Source organism: Prionailurus bengalensis, chromosome D2 (genome assembly GCF_016509475.1).
Source record: "Prionailurus bengalensis isolate Pbe53 chromosome D2, Fcat_Pben_1.1_paternal_pri, whole genome shotgun sequence".
Lineage (NCBI taxonomy): Eukaryota > Metazoa > Chordata > Mammalia > Carnivora > Felidae > Prionailurus > Prionailurus bengalensis.
In genome coordinates this window covers 6,785,001-6,804,464 of record NC_057351.1, presented here as the reverse complement: position 1 = coordinate 6,804,464, position 19,464 = coordinate 6,785,001, and the positions used below count along the sequence as shown (strand labels likewise).

Genomic DNA, 19,464 nt, shown 5'->3' with positions numbered 1-19,464 from the left:
CCACAACTCGCTTTAATTTCAGGGAGAGCCAACTCAAGGGTCTTGTCATGGCTCCACCCAGAACTTACTTGTATTGTGTGGCCTTATTTCTTTTTACATTTTTAAAAATTCTAACTCTTTCTCTGAAATATTTCTTGAAAACGGAATAAAGTGGGAATAGTTTTACACCTGGCTTTTCCCCATGTCTTTTACACAGTTCTTACAATTACTCTTGGAAACCAATTTACAAAGAGACATTTTTATTAAGAAAAATTGCAAACATATAGAACATTAGGGAACAACATTACAGTGAGCAAGCACTCTAGAAAAACCACTTATAATCGAGAACTGTTAACATCTTGCAAAGCTTAGGTTACCTTAACTTTTTTGGGGGGGGGGGCGAAGGGGGTATTTTAAAGACTCCTGACAGCAGTCTACACCAGATGCTCACTTGAACCGTGTTCTTTTTTTTGTTTGTTTGTTCTCCCCCCCCCCCCCCCGGAAGTCCAAAGCTTATGGGATACTGCATAAATAGCACTTGTGAGAAACCGGCCATCAGCTCTCAGGCATTCCTGGAGTTTGGGAACAGTGACCTCACAAGCAAGCAAGGCCTCGGCCCCGCCTCTTAGGTGCAAACTGACGAAAGTTCTCAGCGGGGCCGCTCTGACTCCCGGAGGGGTGAGCACTCAGTGGGCACTCGGAGCACGTCGAGCTCAATTTCAGTTGCTCCCCTAAAGCCGCCCGTGACGGCGGCACTTTCTCAGCCTCCCAGGGAGGTGCAGGGCGGCGTCGAGGGGGGAGACGGAGCCAGCAGAGCCGGGCGCAGGGTGGGGGGCACCGGGGTGCATGCCCGACCGCTCCCGGGCTGAGGGTCCGCTCTCCTTGCTTCATGTGTACGGGGCCGCCTCCGGCTGGGCTCAAGTGAGGCGGTGACATGCCCCGCAACCCCCGAGAGAGCGGGGCCGCACCCGGGGGCCCGGCTCGGGCGGCCCAGCACCCCGCGCTGCTGACGGATTCTCGGGTGGTGACGCCGCTGCCCACGGGCCCCGGGGACCCCGCGTGCCCGCGGCGGGGCTCGCCACCCGGGCTGTGCGCCCGCACGGACCGGGGCCCCGGCCCCAGCTTCCGCCTCGGGGAGGCAGAGCCCGTGCGCCCCCGCAGCCCGGCCGCGCGCCTTCGGCTCCGCGAGCCCACGGCCGAGCTGCGGGGCCGAGGCAGGGCCCGAGCCCAGGCCGGGAGGGCGCGGCGGGGAGGACGGCGCCCGCTCGCGCCCGCGGTCTGCCGGCCGGAACATGGCTGCCCCCAGCGCCGCGGACAGTCACGTGCCCAGGCGCTGCCGCCGCCGCGCGCCCCCTCCCGCGCTGGCCCAGGGGCCGACCCCGCGGCAGGCGCGGCCCCGGACGCCTGTCCGCCGCGGGGGTGCCGCGAGGGCCGGCCGAGGACGGAGGGCCCCGCGCCGCAGGCCACCTCTCCCGGTCGCCCGCCTCTCACCCGGGCGCGGGGGTCGGGCTCTCGGAGCCGGGGAAACCTTCTTGGGGGCGACCTGCGCCAGGTCGGGCTACTGGGCATGCGCGCTGCTCCCGTCCGAGTGCGGCCGGTGTCCGGGTTTTCCCGGCCCCTCGGAGCGGCGGCAGGGGCGGGGCTCGGGGCGGGGCGGCCGGGGTCTGGGTCCCCGCCCGGGGCCTGCGCGCCGCGGGCTTACCTCGCCCCAACGGGCTTCGCGGGGTGCCCGAGGGCGGCCTTATTGTTCGGGGCGGTGGGGGAGGGAGTAGTGCGAGCCCGCACAGAGGTGTGACTAGGGGTCGGAACGTAGGAGCCGCCCTTTGTTGTGACCGACCAGGGGTTCGTCTCGGGGTCGGGGGGACAGAATCTCCGGGTGGCTCGCAAACTCGTGCCCCCGAGCCCACCTGCGGAACGGCCGAGTTTGCGTTCCTTGGTCCGACCAGCTCCGGCTCCGCCCCAGGCAGTGTGCCCAGCCCGACCGTAAAGCTCGGCTCCGTTCCGGTGTCACCGAGAGACAACCCCCCCCTCCCCCAGGGCGCAGGCCGGAGCCCTTCCCCCGATTCCTGGAAAGTAAAGTAAGGGGCCACGCCCGCTGCCCCTCGGGGCGCAGCCTGGCCCGGGTCCCGCACGCGCCCGCACGGAGCCCGCCGACCCCGCCCGCCCGGCCCGCTCCCCCCGCCCCCCGGCCGCCGCGAACACCCGGAGCCGCGGATCGCGGCGCGCGGAGAGCCGGGCCGGCGCGGGCCGCGGACTGGGCATGCTCGGCAGCCCGGAGGCTCGCGGTGGCAAGTCGGAAGCGTTCGCACCAGCGAGGCAGCGGCCCGGCGGCGGCGGCGGCGGCGGCGGCGGCGGCCACGGGCAGGACGGAGCGGGCAGGGCCGGCCGGGGAAGGCTGCGGTTCCCTCGCGCACGGCGAGCCGGCCGGGGAGCGCGATCCCGCTGCGGAGCCCCGACGCTGCCCTGCCCCGGATTTTGGTGCGCGGCGGGGGGCTCGGCGAGCGGAATTCCGGCGGCAGCTGCGACTCCGGTGCAAGTGAGCCGCGGGGCGGGGGTGGGGGTGGGAGCGGCGATCCCGGGGGGGACCGATGGGGAGCGGCGTGCGGGCGGCTCCGGGGCGAGGGGGCGTGAGCTCAGCCCGCGCGGACCCGCGCGCGCACCTGGCTGGCACTCCCCCCCGCGCCGCGGCTCCCGGGGGTGGGCGCGGGTCTCGGCCGGGCGGGCTGCCTGCGGGGCTCCGGGACCCGGTGGGGGCGGCGAGGAAGGCGGGGGCGTCAGTGGGCGCCGTTCGGGGGTGCTGCGAGCGGACTGGAAGCCTGCCTGTGTCGGGTTGGGGCGAGCCGAGGGTGGCGGGCCAGAAGGGCCGGGGGGCGAGGCGCCTCGTCCGGTGACCCGGCGGGGGTCCGGAGACCCACAGGGCCCGACCCCCAAATCACGGCCCCACCCCCACGGCCCTGGGCGGCGGCGTGACAGATGGCACCTCGGGGCCCCGATCGCAGCGTTGGTCAGGCGCCCAGGGTTTCGGGGTCCCCCTCCCCCGCCGCGGCCCCTCGGTGCCCCCCGACTGCATAACAGGTGGGATCCCCTCCCCTGCGGAGTGAGCTGCTGACCCCAGGCCGCAGAACCGCCTGCAGGTTCGGGGGCGGCCCCCGCCGGCTGAGGGGGAACTGGCCAAGGCCTGGAGGAGTCGTCAGCGCAGCTGGGACTGGACAGTCCCTCCAGGACGCGGCTGTCCCCGCGAGCGAGGGGTCCCTGCGACCCCGAGGCGACTGGTCAAGGGCAGGGCGGCGACGGCGTGTGGACCCAGGCGGGGGCTTGCAGCCGCCGGCGGGCCGGGCTGGGCGTCCTGGTGCAGCCAACGGATTCAGGCTGGCGCGTTCTGGTTAACGCCTGTTTCCCTCCCGGGAGCCGCGAGTGTAAGTCGTGGCCGGAGGGAGTGGAGTGGAAGGGATCCGTGCAGGCGCTGCTCAGATGTTTCTTTTCACCTTCAAGCATAGCCGACTTCGGCGGCGCACGCCTAGGAAACCTGGAGCGAAGGCTGCTTTGTGAAAGGGAAGTTTATTTTCCGTGCTGGGGGTCGGCCCGCTGTTTTAGCTCCCTTGACATTTCCCTTCCTGGACCTTTCCAGCTGTTTGGACAGGTTACTTTTCTCTCGGATGACGGGGTGTTTCTGGTTGGCTGCCTGGCCGTGGAGCGGTGCGCCTGTCAGGGTGTGCCGTGAGCCCCCCCCCCCCCCCCAACTCGTCTCGGTCCCGCGGGGAGGACTCGGTGGGCAGAAAGAGGGGAGAGGCGCGGGGGACGTCGCAGGTCGGTGGGAGTCGCCGGGGAGGCCGCCCCAACAACACCAGGGGGGCTGGCAGCCGCGTGGGCCTGTGCTGGAGGGGACGGGGCTGCGCGTCTCACTGGTTGGGTAGGATGCCCGCGGGAGAAGCCGGGCGGAGGATGGGTCCCTGTCTGGCCAGTGCTCCAAGGGAAGCCCGGGGATGTTTGGTGATTCAGCAGGTGGCAGCCTTCCAGCTCCGAAGCCCTGCCTTGGCCGAGCCAGGGAGCCAGCCGGCAGCGGCAGCAGCTCGTGCCCTCCCATTGCAGGCTCCAGCTTTGAGGGAACCTCCCCCCCAGCAGCTCCGCTTGCCTTATCTTGCTTTGGGTCTGGAGGCCCTGATCTTTTGGTTTTCTTCACGGTTTCTCTTCTTCGAGGCCTTGCGGCTCTGTGACCTGCTGGCTAGCAGGAGGCGGCAGCTGGCACCGTGCACAGTTTAAGTAGCTAGTTATTCTGCAGAAAATGATAGCAATATGTAAAGCAGGGAGTCAGTCTTTTCCTTCTATTTCTGCTTCAGGCTAGAAATTTACATTTTTAATAAAATGGTAAGATACATTTCTGTAGCTGTTCAGTGCTCCTAGTAAGCTATTGAAAATATCAGTAAGCATTTTTTTGAAAAAGGAAATTAACATAAGGGATGGATTAAGCTGACATTAAAGGGACACAGTTATTAACACGGTATCTTATTCCTTCGAAGATCCCAAACGTCTTGCACAGTGTCTAACTTGTGGATGCCTGATAAATGCTTATTCAGCTGGAATTAAAAAAAAACAACAACCCATAACAGAGGCTTGTCATTAAGTTTTGGCACTTAAAGAACTTTGTTTTCTTTCTATTTTGTTTAAATGTTTGTTTTAGAGAGAGAGAGAGAGAGAGGGAGAGAGAGAGGGAGAGAGAGAGACACGGACGAAACACAAGTGGGGTAGGGGCAGAGAGAGAGGGAGATACAGAATCCCAAGCAGGCTCCAGGCTCCAAACTGTCAAGCACAGAGCCTGATGTGGGGCTCAAACCCACCGTGTGGTGGGGGAGGGTGGGGGTCACTGAGCCACCCAGGTGCCCCGAGAACTTTGTTTTCATAAGTCGGAATTGCCTTTGTTGACCATAGTCACCCAATTTTACCTTGAAAACTCCACGCTTTCCTTTTTTTTCCCTAGTCAAGTCCCTGAATTTTCAAATTGTGGCAGATCCTGTATTCTGCTGGAAAAATAGGCACAGGCTTTGCTCACACATCTCGTGAAGGTCTAAAGGACCCCTACATACTGCTATGATACGTTTCTTAAAAGACTGAAATGTATCGGGGCGCCTGGGTGGCGCAGTCGGTTAAGCGTCCGACTTCAGCCAGGTCACGATCTTGCGGTCCGTGAGTTCGAGCCCCGCGTCGGGCTCTGGGCTGGTGGCTCGGAGCCTGGAGCCTGTTTCCGATTCTGTGTCTCCCTCTCTCTCTGTCCCTCCCCCATTCATGCTCTGTCTCTCTCTGTCCCAAAAATAAATAAACGTTGAAAAAAAAAATTAAAAAAAAAAAAAACTGAAATGTATCCGCGGCGTATCCAATATGCTTTATGCATGAAACTTTGTTTTACGCGAAGCATTTCAGGAGGACTCTCTAGAATTCCTAAACCTTTACTCACCATTGAAAAGTGCTGTTATGGAAAGGACAAAACCGTGCTGGCGGACTAAGGATTCTGGATTGTTCGCGCAGGGGTATGATGTCCCCGGGCTTTTGGGGGAGGCGGGCGTATTGGGCCAGCTCAGGCTTATGCTGCTTTTTTACTTCCCTCTGCTTCTTCCTCCAGTTGTCCATCCGGTTCTCCCCCTGAAGTCACATATTCCTGGCAGGGGCTTGCTTGCTTAAAGCCACTGCCGGAGGATCTTTTGCATTTTCTCACATAAAGTCAGTCAGTGGTGATTTTTATTCTGATTGTTCCCTCCGCATTTCCACCGCTTTGTGTGGCCGAGCTGTTCTGTGGCCCTTGGACAGAGCTGCGTCCAGTGTGCCCATGAGGGGGGGCAGGACAGATCATGGATGGCTTTTTCTTTGCCTTTTTTTGATGGTAGCTACAACCACTGTCTTTGGAAGAACTGTTCATGGCATGCCTGGTCCTGAAGGTTGTGGCCTTTCTGTGACAGGCTCTTGGTCAGCAGTATAAAGGGTCATTTATCCAGGATCGTGGCCGCAAAGTTTGTCACTTGCCAAGTTAGTCTGTCACCGTCTGGATGTGGGAGCTGGGAAGCCCAGGGAGGTGCGGGAAGGGACGGGGAAGAAAGGGGGAGAGGAGGGTTGTGGGCCCGGACCGAGGCTTGGGCTCTGGTTCCAGTGGAACAGAAGTGCGTGCTCATCCAGTGTGGCTGAGTCGCGGAGGCTTTTTACCTTCACAAAGAAGCTTCTCCCCGCTTCCCCCGCAGAGACACCCACACACGGAGGTGTGGACACACACCCCCGTTGCCAAAAGCCGACCGCTCAGCCCTGTTGAGCAGCGAATATGCCAAAGAGGGGACTCCAGGGCCCGGTAGCCGGCTGGGTTCTGGGGGCCTATGCGGTAGACAGATTCCCCCTCCCCCTCGGAGTGGAAACCCCTGGGGGGCTTCCCCTGAGGCCACCATTGTATGGACCTCCTTCCCTGCTTTTCCACCTTCCGGGAAAGTCGGCCTTTCTCAGTTGTTGGCACTGGACCCTCTCCTGGGTGAAGTCGCTTTCTCCTATTTTTCCCCTTCGTGTCTCCTCGCCGCGCCTCCCCGCCACAGGAGCGTCCTCTCCCGGGTGTGTCCTTGTCGAAGATGTTATTTTGTGCGTGTGTCTTCAGCTGACAGGAGCGGGGCCGTGCCGTGTAGATTTCATCTGGTGTCTTTTTCATTCAACATGAGCCTTTTTATTAGGGCGATGTTCAGACATTTACAAAAGCCGGAAGAATTTCATTCGGCGCTTTGTCGGTGAGATCTGTGTTCGTGTTTGGCTTGGCTGGTGCTTTGCTGTCATTCGCATGCCCTGCCCGCAAGCATTCGCTCGTTTTTTTTGCTCTTTGCCCTGGCGGGGGACACGCAGCGCACTCTCCTCCACTCGAGCAAAGCTGTGATGAACATCCTGTATGCTCTCTTTAAAAGATGCAGGTGACAGCGTCTGGAGGGTGGTGGCTCTCAAAGTCCACACCCAGCAGCAGCAGCAGCAGCAGCACTTGGCCGCTGCTAGAAATGCAGATTCTCAGGCCCCGACCTAGGCCGGTATCGGAAACCCCTGGGGGCAGACACCATCCACTGGGGCTTCGACCTGCAGGTCTGGAGATTGTGATACTAGGGAAAGTCTGAGACCCTCTGCCTCGAGGGCGAGGGCGGGTGCGTGCCGGAGGGGATGACCGGGTGAAAGAGAATGGCACACCCGTTTTTTACTACGTGCTGCCCAGTTGTTCTCCAGCGGCTAAGCTGGTGACCCCCCCTCCCCCCATCCGCCACGTGGGTGCCAGACGGTTCCTGATCCCCCACATCCTTAACAGGGTTCCTTTTAGCCTTCTTTCTAATCTTACCAGTATCGGGGGCCACGGTGTGGGATCTCATTGTTTCACCGGGTATTTGTGTAATTTCTTCGCGAATTTGAGCGTCTTTTAATAAATCTGTTAGGCTATTAGTGTTTGTTTAACCAGCTGTGGTCGGTTTCTCTGGTGTTGATTTGCAGCTGCTTCTTGCCTAGTCTCGACTTGCTGCCTGCCTATCCACTCTGTCAGGGGTCACTTTCAGAAGTTTTTGTTTTGATGTAGCCCATTCCTTTTTGCCCTCTAAGGGTCCTTACCCCACGGTCGCAGAGATACTCTGTATTTTCTTCTATCAGCTTCCTACTTTTATGTGTCACAGTCAGGCCTTGCGTTTGTTTGAGGTCTATCTTAACATATGGCATAAAAACGGAATCCGGTAGTATTTTTTGCCTTTCCCATTTTGTGAGCCAGTGTTTCCCACGTTATTAAATACTGTAATTTTTCCCTTAACATTTGAACGGGAGAACGTGGAGCCACCTGTGTCATACTTGGGGTTCCCGCATGCGCACACAAGCCTATTTTTAAAACTTTATTGAATGAGAATTTACACATGGCAAACTACACCCAAAGTGCGCGATTCGATGAGTTTGGCAGATGTGCATACCCGTGAGAGCATTTCCATCACTCCCAGCTTCCTGTGGGTCCCTTGCAGTCCAGCCCCCACCGTGTCCCCAGACGCAGGCAACCACTGATCTTCCTGCCACTGTGGCTTCGTGGTTGTATCTTCTAGACCTTTATATAGATGGAACCCCAGAGTGGTACTTTTTTGTGTATGGCCCCCTTCAACTCAGCACACTGATTTTTAAAAGTCTTTTTTTAAAGTGCGGCAACATAAACATACCCTAAAATGTACCATTTTAAACCATTTAACCATTTTACCGTTAGGGGCATTTCACACATTCCCGGTGTTGTGCACCTGTCACTGCTGTCCACCTTCAGACCATTTGGTCACCCCACGCTGAAACTCTGTTCCCATCAAACTCAGCATAAGGGTTTTGAGATTCTTCAGAGGTCTGTTTTGGGGTGTTCTAGTCTATACCGGTCACGTGTCTGGTTCTTTGCCAGGGTTTTAGAATTTTGCAGTGTCACACATGGCAGGGTGAGCCTCTCCTTGGCTCTTGTATCTTGGGCCTTGCTTATCTGTGGACCTCTGTTCTTCCATATACGCTCTGGAATGTTCCTCAAGTTCTTGACCAAGTCCTGGCAATGGGACTCGCCTCTCATGGCGAGAAGTGGCACATTTTGTATCTTAATACTGTAATTCTATCCATGAACATGGTTATCTCCTCTTTTATAAACGACTTCTTAATAGAATTTAAAATTTCTCTGTCATGGTGATTTTTTTCCCCCAAAGGTAATCTGTTGCTTGGAGGGCGGTCCCTTAGTCTCAACCTTTCAGGGGGGCAGAGTCCGGGCTTTTGGGATGGATCTTGTTTCAGTCTTCGTTCTCCATTCAGCAGCCTTGAGTGACGTGAGTGGGTCAGTCACCTCAGTCTTCTTGAGGAAGGAAGAGTCCCTGGGGATCCCTCCTTGACCTAGACCCCTGACAGCCTTCCCCTGGGGCTTCAGAGGCCTGCAAGGGAATAATGTGGGAGATGCAGGCTTGCAGATTTTGAAACAGAGTTGCTGTTCAGTGAATGTTGTGTGAGATGTGCCCTGAAGCTGGCTTTAAATGGGTACACTGAGTACTTTCATCTGCTTCTTAGGGACTGGTAACCAAGAAGTGTCAGGAAAGCAAAGTGAATCAGCGACCAGTGAACGGGGCAACTCCACACTCCTGGTCTACACACGCAGAGCCCAGATTCCACCTGGTTTTGTGGGTTTCACAGAAACTGTGGTTACTTCCAGAGACTTTGGCCGTCCCGTGGGGGAGAAAGGATGAGAGAACTCTGGGTCACAGATGGTAGAGAATCAGGGGTGAGGCGGTGTGTGGGGGCGTTGGGGGAAGAGAGAAGGGCTTGTGCCGTGAGTTTTGACCTGACTCGGCTAGAATCGGATCAGAGGGGAGGGAAGGACGGGGACCCCAAGCGTGCTTCGCCAGCGTTTCTGTCCAGGGCTTGGAGGGCCTGGCATCGAGCCCCACGGCGGTGGGTTTTGTGCCTACGTTTACGTGTCTCAGAATCACTGCTTTGGGGAACGTGGTACCCAGTGGCTGGTGGACGCTTAGCCAGCTAGCAGCTTTCTGTCCGCGAGCGGAGCTCCGGTGTGGGTGCAGATCGTGGCTTTACCGTATGTGGCCTGGTGTGATATCAGCAGACCCCTCACAGCGTCCTGACGGCGTAGATTATCACTTGTTGGGCGCCTGGTGCCCGGCCCAAGTTGATCACAAGGTAGATGTTAGCTTCTCTTAACGACTCCTTTTGTTACTATCTGTTGCGTTCGTCCTGTATCTCCCCTGAGGTCTGTCTGCCCTCGTGCCCGGAGTTGGGTGGCTTCCATCCAGAAGGACTGTTGGAGGCACGGTTTTGTAGCCTGGACTTCCTCTGTTGACTGCCAGGCTTGCGGTGGGCGCGGCTTGTAGACACCTCTACACTGGAGCCCGGTGCTGCCTGTGTGGGTCCCACGTGACCTGCATCAGGGCTCTGGAACCGAGCGGATGGAAGTCAGGGGGCCGTTAGACCTTTTGGCAAAGGTGTGTTCATCCTGGGGACTCACATCTGTTGAGGCCTAACCGCTTGGCCAGGGACCATCGAAGCCCTTGACCTCGTGACCGTCGAAGCCCTTGACCCCATCTCCTAGGAGATGGACATTATTATCCCTTTTTAGAGAGGAGGGCAGTGGGGCACAAGTAATTTGCCCATCAGAGTGGGAGGAATGCCGTTTAAGGAGCTTCATGTCTGGGGCCGTTGCCAGCTGGTAAAAATGGCCAGAGTGGCCATGGTGGGTAGCTATGATGATCACGTGAGAGTTGAGACACACAGGGTAGCCCAGCGGAGCAGTCCCATGGCCTCGGAGGTTTACCACCCTACACAGAAGATTCCCAAATTTCGGTGTGTGTTAGAATCACCTGGAGGCTTCCTGGAAACAGCCCGGTACCTTCTGTGCCTGACGTGTTCCCGAGTGACGCTGATGCCGTTGGCCTGGGGACCGCTCTTGGACAACCCCTGCTGTCAGCGAGGGACCGGCTGTCCTGCGCCCCCGTTACAGGCAGGTGGGGAGATCGCAGATTCCGACATTTTAAATGCTTTCCACGTCATGCAGCAGAGACTGAACTCACATGGTCCTATGTATCTAGGCCAGCAGAGGGGTGTCTGAGCCTGTGCAGAGTAGACGTTGGCTTTCTGTCCTAGTGCGTGTTTCTGACGTGGCCAAAATGGGTGATGACCCAGGGTGGAGAGAAAGCCCCGGGAGTGCAAGTCAAGACTCGGGAGAAGCGTGAAGCGCCGTGTCGCGTGTCCCATGTTCGGGAGATGCCCTGACGTGCTGTTACTGTGTTGTCTGCCCCCCCCCCCTCCTTTGCTCCCTGCCGTGGGCACGCGAAGGCTTTGTGTCCATCATTTGTCCCTTGGGGAAAATTTAGGCACGGACAAATTAAAAGTGTATGAAGATACATATCCTGCTGGTGGAGAGGCAGAAGATAATCTTATTGGACCGGACTGATTGTGTATCTGCGTCCAGCTGTGTGAGGTCAGGGAGCCACCCTGTGTCCGTGCTCCGTGTGGCACCCACATGTCCACAAGGGGGGGGGGGGGGCTGCTGTTTTTACAGCAGAAGTTTTCTGTTCGCAAGCGAGGCTGCATTTCCTCTGTCGGAACAACGTTGCACATACAACCGTGGAATGAGAAATTGTTAGGTTTGAAAGATTTTATTAGGAAATTGGGGCTCTGATTGTAACTCGGAGAACACATAAGTAAATCGTATTTGGGAAGACGACTTTGCCCGAGCTAGTGGTCCGGGCTCTGCTGGGGGCCGGAACCTCCTTGAGCCTGGAGACCCACAGAGGAGCCAGCGGTGGTCTGGGGTCCCTGAGGGCTCAGTGCGGGGACAGACACGCGGACGGATCGGTGCCATCCGCAGGAGGTGCCCCCAGGAGGCGGTGGGGGGAGGGGCCCCTGCTCTGGGCTCCCTGTGCTCGGCACAGGGGGAAGGTAACCCAGACTGTAGGGTAGTGCACACGGCACCAGACGTGGTGGGGTTGGGTTTTCTTTTTTTCTCTTGTTTCTGGGGCTTCTGTGTTCCTTGCGGGACCTCCGGCAGCAGGGAGGGGTGGGGGAGGAAGGGTGCCGCGTGGTCAGCCGGCCAAGGGGAATCAGGAACCCAGTGGCACTTCGCAAGCACGTAGCAAGTCATAGTGGCACTTGACAGCTTGTCTTTAGAAAACGTGGCCGCATTTTATGGGGCACCTGGGGGGCTCAGTCGCTTGAATGTCTGACTCTTGGTTTCAGCTCAGGTCGTGATCTTACGGTTCGTTGGTTTGAGCCCCACATTGGACTCTGTGCTGGCAGCTTGGAGCCTGCCCTCTTCTCTCTCCCTCCCTCTCTCTCTCTGCCCCTCCCCCTTTAAATAAATAAACTTAAAAAAATAAATAAAAATGTGGCTGAGTTTTAGCTATCTGCTGGGATGTAAAACCTGGAGAAGATTAACGGTTTCTATCCAAGGCGCATCAGCGTTTTAGAGCGTCTTTATTAGAAATGAGGGTTTATTTTATAAGCCCACAGTTTTTGGCAGAGTTCTGAATTCCACTTTCAGTGTGTTTTCTTTGGTTTGCGTTTCTCATTTACGTCGCCCTCGCCTTCTCCCCTTTCCCCTCCCCACTTCCCCAGTCCCCTTGCAGGGGGACCTGCAGGCCAGACCTCGACCTGCCAGCCCGGGCTTCCTGGCCTGAACGGAGAGCTTGGGCTGGCCGAGCCTGGTCATCTGGTCCCAGGTTGCACGACCCTGGAAACACTGGCTCGAGAACCGCACCCCAGCCAACGTTTGTTATCCTGTTAAGAGAGGAGAACCTTACTTCAGTGCCGCCTTCCCCGGTCCCGTGTAGTTGTGTGTCCGAACCACTATACGGAGACAGCACTAAGGGCCGGACTCCGTGGCTGTGCCCCGTGCTGCCATGGCCCCCAGTGTCTCTGAAAGGTACTGGTGTACTGTGTGCAGCCCCGAAGGGCAGGGCCGCGGTCCTGAGTCCCAGAGGGGGGCGGGTGGAGACTGTCCTGCCAGGCCAGGTGGCCGGAGTTCCCCAGAGCCGCAGGCTCAGTGAAGTCCCCGGGGGGGGGGGGGGGGGGGGGGGGGGGGGGAGGAGTACTGTCCTGCGGGTAGGGTGGGGAGCAGAGGCCAGAGAGGTGGTGGGGCGGGAGGGGGGGCGGGGGGGGGAAGCTAACAGTTTTGGCGGCAGCCTGAATTCGGGTGGGGTGCGCTTGGGGCCCCGGAGAAGTGGAGCTGGCCCCTCCTGAGGGCCACAGAGGGCATGGCAGGCCACCGTGCAGGAAGAGAAGCCTTGGGACCAAAAGGGCATCACGAGAAGCCCGCTGTGGGACAGTCCGTGGCCTCCAGCTGGAGCAGAGCCGCTGCCCTGGTCACCCTAGACACAGCCAGTGGGGATGGGGTGACTGGCCGCCTGGACACATCTGTAGGGCCATCGGATGTTCCTGAGCCACCGTGTGCTGGTGCCCGACCAAGGGGCCTTGTGGTGACGAGAACTGGGAAAGACAAGGACCCGGAGCCTGGATTCTGAGAGCGTTTGGGGAGTGGCAGGGTGGTGGACTGGGGTGGAAGGCCTGTCGGGGCACAGTCTCTCGTGGGAGATGGGAATCACGGCTCCTGCATCACGGTGCGGTCAGGTGAGCACTCTGGGTGCGTGCCTGTGGCGGTCCGGTGTCCTGGGACAGGGCAGCAGAAGCTGACCCGGACAGTGCTCTCTGACAGAGGGGGTGCGCCCTCCTTCTGCCCACCGGGTGCTGTCGCCCTGACACGGTCATCTGTGCCCAGCCTGGTGGCCATGGACCATTGATTTTTCACCACGTCGACCATTGTCCTTTGGCTTGTGTTTCTTCCGGATCTGATCCCAGAGCCTGACCGGTCCCCGCCGGCCGTTAGCTGAGCCTGCTTACCCTAAGATCCCAAGTGCACAGAATGTTGTGTGTTTGTCATCATCATTTTTTTCTTTTAAGTTTATTTATTTTGAGAGAGACAGTAAGAGTGGGGGAGGGGCAGAGAGAGGGAGAGAGATTCCCAAGCAGGCTTCACACAGTCAGCTCAGAGACCCACCCCGGGCTTGAACTCATGAGCTGTGAGATCATGACCAGGCCCGAGGTCGGGAGTCGGGCGCTCAACCGACCGAGCCCCCAGGTGCCCCGTGGAGATCTTCACAGGTGGCCTCGGGGTGTGGCTGGAGCCCTCCCAATCCTGGATAGCAGCTTAGCATCCTGGACAAGGCTAAGGACGGGTGCGAACACACCGGTCTCTGCCCACGCGGAGCTTTCCAGGTAGTGCGTTACGCGCAGTGATGGAGTCGGTGACCGTGGAGTGGGCTCTGTGCTCAGGCCCAGCCTGCCCAGTGCTTCTTCGCGGCCCTGCCAGCCGTACGCAGGCTGGGAATTTCACATTTGTTTCATGGCCGCTGTTTGTGTAGCGACACCTGAATCCCTTTGAAAGGCCTACAGAGTTACCAGCCATTGTGCGGGCCGCGTTCCAAGTTTCCACGGGGCCCAGGACGTGGTTTGCTTTCCTCTCCACTGATTTTAGAAGCGGGGCAGGGTGGTGGGGACTCACGGGGGCTTCTCGAGCCCCGTTTTGACCATTTGGTGAAGGCCCTGGGAGCGGCCCCAGGCTCTTACTGGGGTCCATGCAAGGGTTTCGTGAAGCCGCCGAAATCATACTTAGCATTTTGGGTGTGTGCATTTTTCTGGGGAGAGGGCTAAAGCTTTCATTAAATCCGCCAGGAAGATCTCTGAAAGGTCCACTGTTTGTTTTTTTTTTAATGTTTGTTTATTTTAGAGACTAACAGAGCACAAGCGGGAGAGGGGCAGAGAGAGCTGGAGACAGAATCTGAAGCAGGAGGCAGGCTCTGAGTCGTCAGCACAGAGCCCGATGTCAGGAACCCGTGAACCATTAGATCATGACCTGAGCCAAGGCGATACTTAAACAACTGAGCCACCCAGGTGCCCCTGAAAGGTCCACTTTTAAGAAAGTGGATAAAAAGGTACAGTTGTATGATTGAGCATCTTTATCACTGCCCTTCCCCTCGTTAGAGGGGCTGGTGAGAAGGGTCCAGCTAAGGTGGGGGCGGACACATGCTGGGAGCCTCTTTGTGGTCATAGGGGACGTGTCGTTTCTATGTCTTAGGGGTGGGACCCGGGGCAGTTATTCCCCTGAGGAAATGAGAGAAGCAAAGTGACAGCTGGTGTCAGGGAGGACCGGCCACCTTAGAGGGAGGAGGGGGCTCATCCTCTGTGGAGCCACAGGAGAGCGGGAACAGAGCCTGGAACAGGCACTGGTGCGTCTGAGGAGCACCAAAAATGGGTCTGTGGATGTCAGAGGCATCTGTTTTAGGGGAGTCCTCCGAGAAGTCCTGGTCGTTCACCCGAGCTGGTGACAGTTGCCCTTCGAGATAAGGGCATGCAGGGTGGCTTCTAAGTGGGACGGCACGGATGCCTCCCTGCTGTTTGATCCGGCAGTCCTCCTTTCAGGAGTGTATTCTGAGAAATATTCGAGACCCCCGTTCGTCGACTGTAGGGAAAAGTTGGAAGCCAAATAGCCGACGATGGGGGGGGGGGGGGGTTCGGCGGAACGGACGGTGTGCGCCTGCGCAGTGCAGCACGCGCCACCCTTGGCTGCCGTACCCAAAGGTGTGCGCCTCTTCTGGGGAAAACCCGCCGCGCGCAGGTGCCGCCTGGTGGCCGCTCGGGGCCGGTGACCCGGCACTGAGCCCGCGGACGCCGCCCCTGCCCTCAGCAGGCCTCTTGTCTGCCCGGTGGTAGGTTAGCTTTCCTACGTGCTCGTAGGGGGACGATGGACGGAACGGCCTCCTAGCAGGCCTCCGTGCGGTCGGTCGGCCCTCTGTCTACCCGTTGTTAGCTGCAGCCGGCGCCCGGGACCGCCGGCTTTCTGGAAGGTCGGAAGTGAGTCACGGAGGCGTCTTCCTGATGATGGCCCGCTGTTAGCCCGCCCCCCACCCAGGCTCCGCCGTGCTGTCTGTGGACCTCGCTCGCCAGCTCGCCTGGCGTCCCCTCTTGTTCACTGTCCCGTCTTGGGCCCCTGACGCACCGTCGTCCGGTGTTTGCAGCCTCGTGGAGCTGCGCTCAGTTCTTAAAATTCCTCTGTTTTAAGCCCTTTGTGGGAGGCTGGTGGAGTCTGGGTGTCCTGCCTCCCCGTGGCATCTTTCCCGACAGGCAACAGCCACGGCCGCTGCTGTCACCCAGGGATGGCTGTTCCACACGGACCTGCGGTAAGAACTAGTGTGCACTTCCCGTCGCCGACCACACCGGGCTGCAGTGGTCAGTCCCTTCAGGTGAGGCTGCTCACCGTGGTCTTTGGGAGTGTGGCTGGCTGTCACGGGGCCCAGGCAAAGCGGAGGGGTGTCGGCCGGGTCTGGCAGCTGCTGGGAGGTACCTCGTTCTTTGCTGGCCTCGGTGAGCGAGGCCTCCGTGAGCGAGGCTGAGTGAGGCTCTCAGGTCCACAGACGGGGAGGTGTGGGCTCTGCCCTCGGGAGCACTCCAGGGAGGACGGCCGAATGGGGCGCTGGGCGAAGGGACCCCAGGGGTTTGGCTGGCCCGTTCTGGAAGAAGGTCATTAGGTGGGCAGGTGTGCGAGGGCATGGATGCGGGATGGGCCACGGCCACCGGGGCCACTGAATGGCCCCCCCCAGAGTCTGGCTACTGCAGGCTTTTCTGCATTGGCCTTAAAAAAATGTTTTATTAGTGTGTATTTACTTTTGAGAGAGAGAGAGAGACAGTGAGAGCCAGCGCAGGAATGGGGGAGGGGCAGAGAGAGAGAGGGAGACACAGAATGCGAAGCAGCCTCCAGAACTGAGCTGTCAGCACAGAGCCCGACGCGGGGCTCGAACCCACAAACCGCGACATCATGACCTGAGCCGAAGTCAGCTGCTTAACCGACTGAGCCCCCCAGGGGCCCCCATTTGCCTTTTAACCCAGATTCGGTTTTCCTTTACAAAACCTTTTTCCTTCCTTCTCCTTCTCCTCCTCCTCCTCCTCCTCCCCCCACCCCCCTCCCCCACTGACCTTTCGTCTTTTAGAAAATACGTGAACAACATCATTATTCATAATCTGTCACCCGTCGATAGCCACTGTTGTCATTTGGGCGTCCATCCCTTCCGTCAGCTTTATAGAAATACTGGGTGTGCGCCGAACGAACCTTTTGGCCGAGGGCCAGCAGACGGGGTGTTAAAAGGACCTGTTTTGCCAAGACGAAATCGCAAGTGTTCTGGAATTGGCTTCTGGCACTCAAGTAGAGATCTGAAGTTTTATGGAAATCGTTCCAGTGTTAAGATTGCAACAGCACCGTGGCACAGGAAAGTTAATTTCTTAGCACGTGGCATGTGTTCAGGGTTGTGAACGTTCATGGTGCAGGGTAGGTAACGACTCAATGGGGCGGAGGGGCCGCGGGGCTGTATTTGTGTTTCTGTCATTCTTACTGTTTGGGCCTGTCGTCGGCGTCACACACGAGGAGGGGAAGCTCGTGTCCGGCTTGCTAAACTTTTGTCACGTCACAGCCTCCTCTTCCGCCCCTGGACCTGACGCTTTCCGTGGTGACGATGTCACGGTTTGTTGGGGCGGCCCCTCCCCCCAGCTCTCTGCAGTGCTTGACAAAGAGTGGATTTGGACGGTCTCAGGGCACAGGTGACATCGCCGCCTTCGTGCAGACTTTTTCCTGGAACCGTACGCGGCTGCTGCCTTCACACGGCCAGTGGGGAGAAAACCGCGTCCTTAAGCCTTGGCTCCAGAAGCGTGGCGTGGAGAGCTGTAATTGGCTTTCAAGGTACCCAAGCTGTTTTGCAAATCTCCTGTCTGCATCTCGACTTCCACTGCCCACCCGCCAGTGTCAGCGTCTTCCCTGGAGACGAATGACAGAAGAGTCTGTGCACAGGTGGCATGTGAGACACACCTGCTCGCTCAAGACACCTTGCTTTGGAGCTGCGGATGCCATGAAGTCAGTGAGCTTGGCCTTTGATATCGTCAGTAAGCATGCTGCGTCGACTCTGCTCCCTGCAGAACACCGTGTCAGGATTTTACGCACGGAGCCTCTGGCATCAGGTCATAACCAGCCATCCCGTCCTGCCTTTGAGCATCTCGGTACATCTCTGGAACGTGCTAAGTACATAAGTACTTACGTGAGTCATAAGTACGCGTCACGTAGTTTGGGTTTGGGTGGGAGAGATTTTTTATTCTAAGACTCCCTGGGAACGGGCGCCTGGGTGGCTCAGTCGGTTGGTGAAACATCAGCTTTTCGATTTTGGCTCAGTTCATGATCTTATGGCTCATGGGTTCGAGCCCCACATCGGGCTCTGCACAGACAGTGCAGAGTCTGCTGGGAATTCTCCCTCCCTCTTTCTCTGCCCCTCCCCTTTGCTCACGCTCCCTCTCTCTCTGTCTCTCAAAATAGATGAACATAGAAAAAAAGATTCACTGGGAATGCTCACCAGCATTTGGAAGGAATCTTCCGATACTACCAGTAAATACTGGAATGGTGTGCCTGGTTCACCTTCCTGATGTTGCCATGCGGAGTGGTGAGCTCAGTGGTCATACACCAGCTCGGGGATCCCGGGAACATCACACTGGAAGACGCATTCTGCCCTTTGGCCTTCCAGACAGAAACCAAAGATCGGGTTTTGGCCAATTGTGGAAACTGATGACAGCTTTGGTGGATCCTTAAATATACAGAGCAATATATATTTTATCTGTATAGGCTTCAAGCGTAACGTTTCTAAGATGTGACTGAGAACGTTCCAAATCTATAATTGCTTTGAAAGAGTACAAACATCTTTTATTTATCTTGTTTTAATTATCGTAAAATGTACATGACATAACATTTACCACCTTAGCCATTTTTAAGTGCACAGTTCAGCGGCATGAAGTATGTTCACTTTTGTACGCAGCCTTTGGTCTCGCCACCGTCCGCCCCCAGGACATCTTTGTCTCGGTGACTTGAGACGCTGCACGCAGCAAACACTGGCTCTCCATTCCTCCCCCCTCCCCGGCCCCCGGCCACCACTCTTGACTTTCTCCGTCTGCGATTTTGGCCACGCTCGGGACCTCGTACACGTGGAACCTGTGATTCCCTTTCACTTGGCGTGATGGTTTTAAGGGTCAGCTGTGTCGTTGCAGACGTCAGCATTCCTTTCCTTGGGAAGGCTGACGCGTACTCCATATGTGCACATACCAAACTCATTCATCTCGTCGCGGCCCCTTGGGTTGCGTCTGTGTTTTGGCTGTTGTGAATAATGCTGCTATCAGTGTGTTTGAGGCCAACGTCTTTAAATAGGATTTTTTTTTTTTTTTTTTAAATAAGGAAAAACATAAGCCTTCTCGTCATCAGTTTTAGCGTCGAGCTGCTACATGACGTTTGGGCGAGGAAATGCCTGCCTCCTGGACCCACACCACCAAGTCCTTTCAACAGTGTTTAGCTGACGCGTTCGTATTTGCCTGAGGTCAAGAGAGCAGTTTCACAGAAGGGGAGGGGGTCCCAACTTACAATGTTTTGACTTTTGGGTGATGTGAAGGGGATGGAGAAACCGTACTTGGAATTCTGGGTTTGGATCTGTTCCCCGGGGCTGGCGAGATTCAGCACGATCCTCTCCTGCAATGGGGCCGCCGCCTCCAGGCAGCCCGCCGTCCCGAGGGTCCACGACCGACACGCTGACGACCATCCCACACCCGCACGGCCGTCCGGGTTCTCCCCGCAGCACAGCTCTCCGTCGGTCACATGAGGCCATCGGCACAGTGTTATCAGACGGGCTCTGTGTTACGTGGGTCTGTGCACCTGCCGGCTAATGGAAGTGTGTTGAGCACGGCTGGGCTGAGCGACAAGGTTAGAGGCTTAACGGCGTTGTCAACTTCGGTCGGGCTTATTGGGGCGTAACCCCCGTCAGTTGAGGAAGAAGAGTCCATGAGAGCAGTCTTGCCGGTGAACCTGGCCGCAGCCGTTAGCGAGGCCTGTCTGCGTTCTTGGGAAAGAGCCTGCTGCCTTCCTGT

The 19,464-nt window shown here is 57.8% G+C and overlaps 1 long non-coding RNA gene across 1 annotated transcript in view; it reads left to right on the top strand.

The window, feature by feature from the left end:
• The first annotated feature begins 2,213 nt into the window (after positions 1–2,213).
• Positions 2,214–19,464, top strand: part of LOC122492663 — a 144,568-nt gene continuing 127,317 nt past the window's right edge. The window contains exon 1 of the long non-coding RNA XR_006299728.1: positions 2,214–2,515. This is a non-coding gene — a long non-coding RNA (uncharacterized LOC122492663). The remainder of the gene's footprint in view (positions 2,516–19,464) is intronic.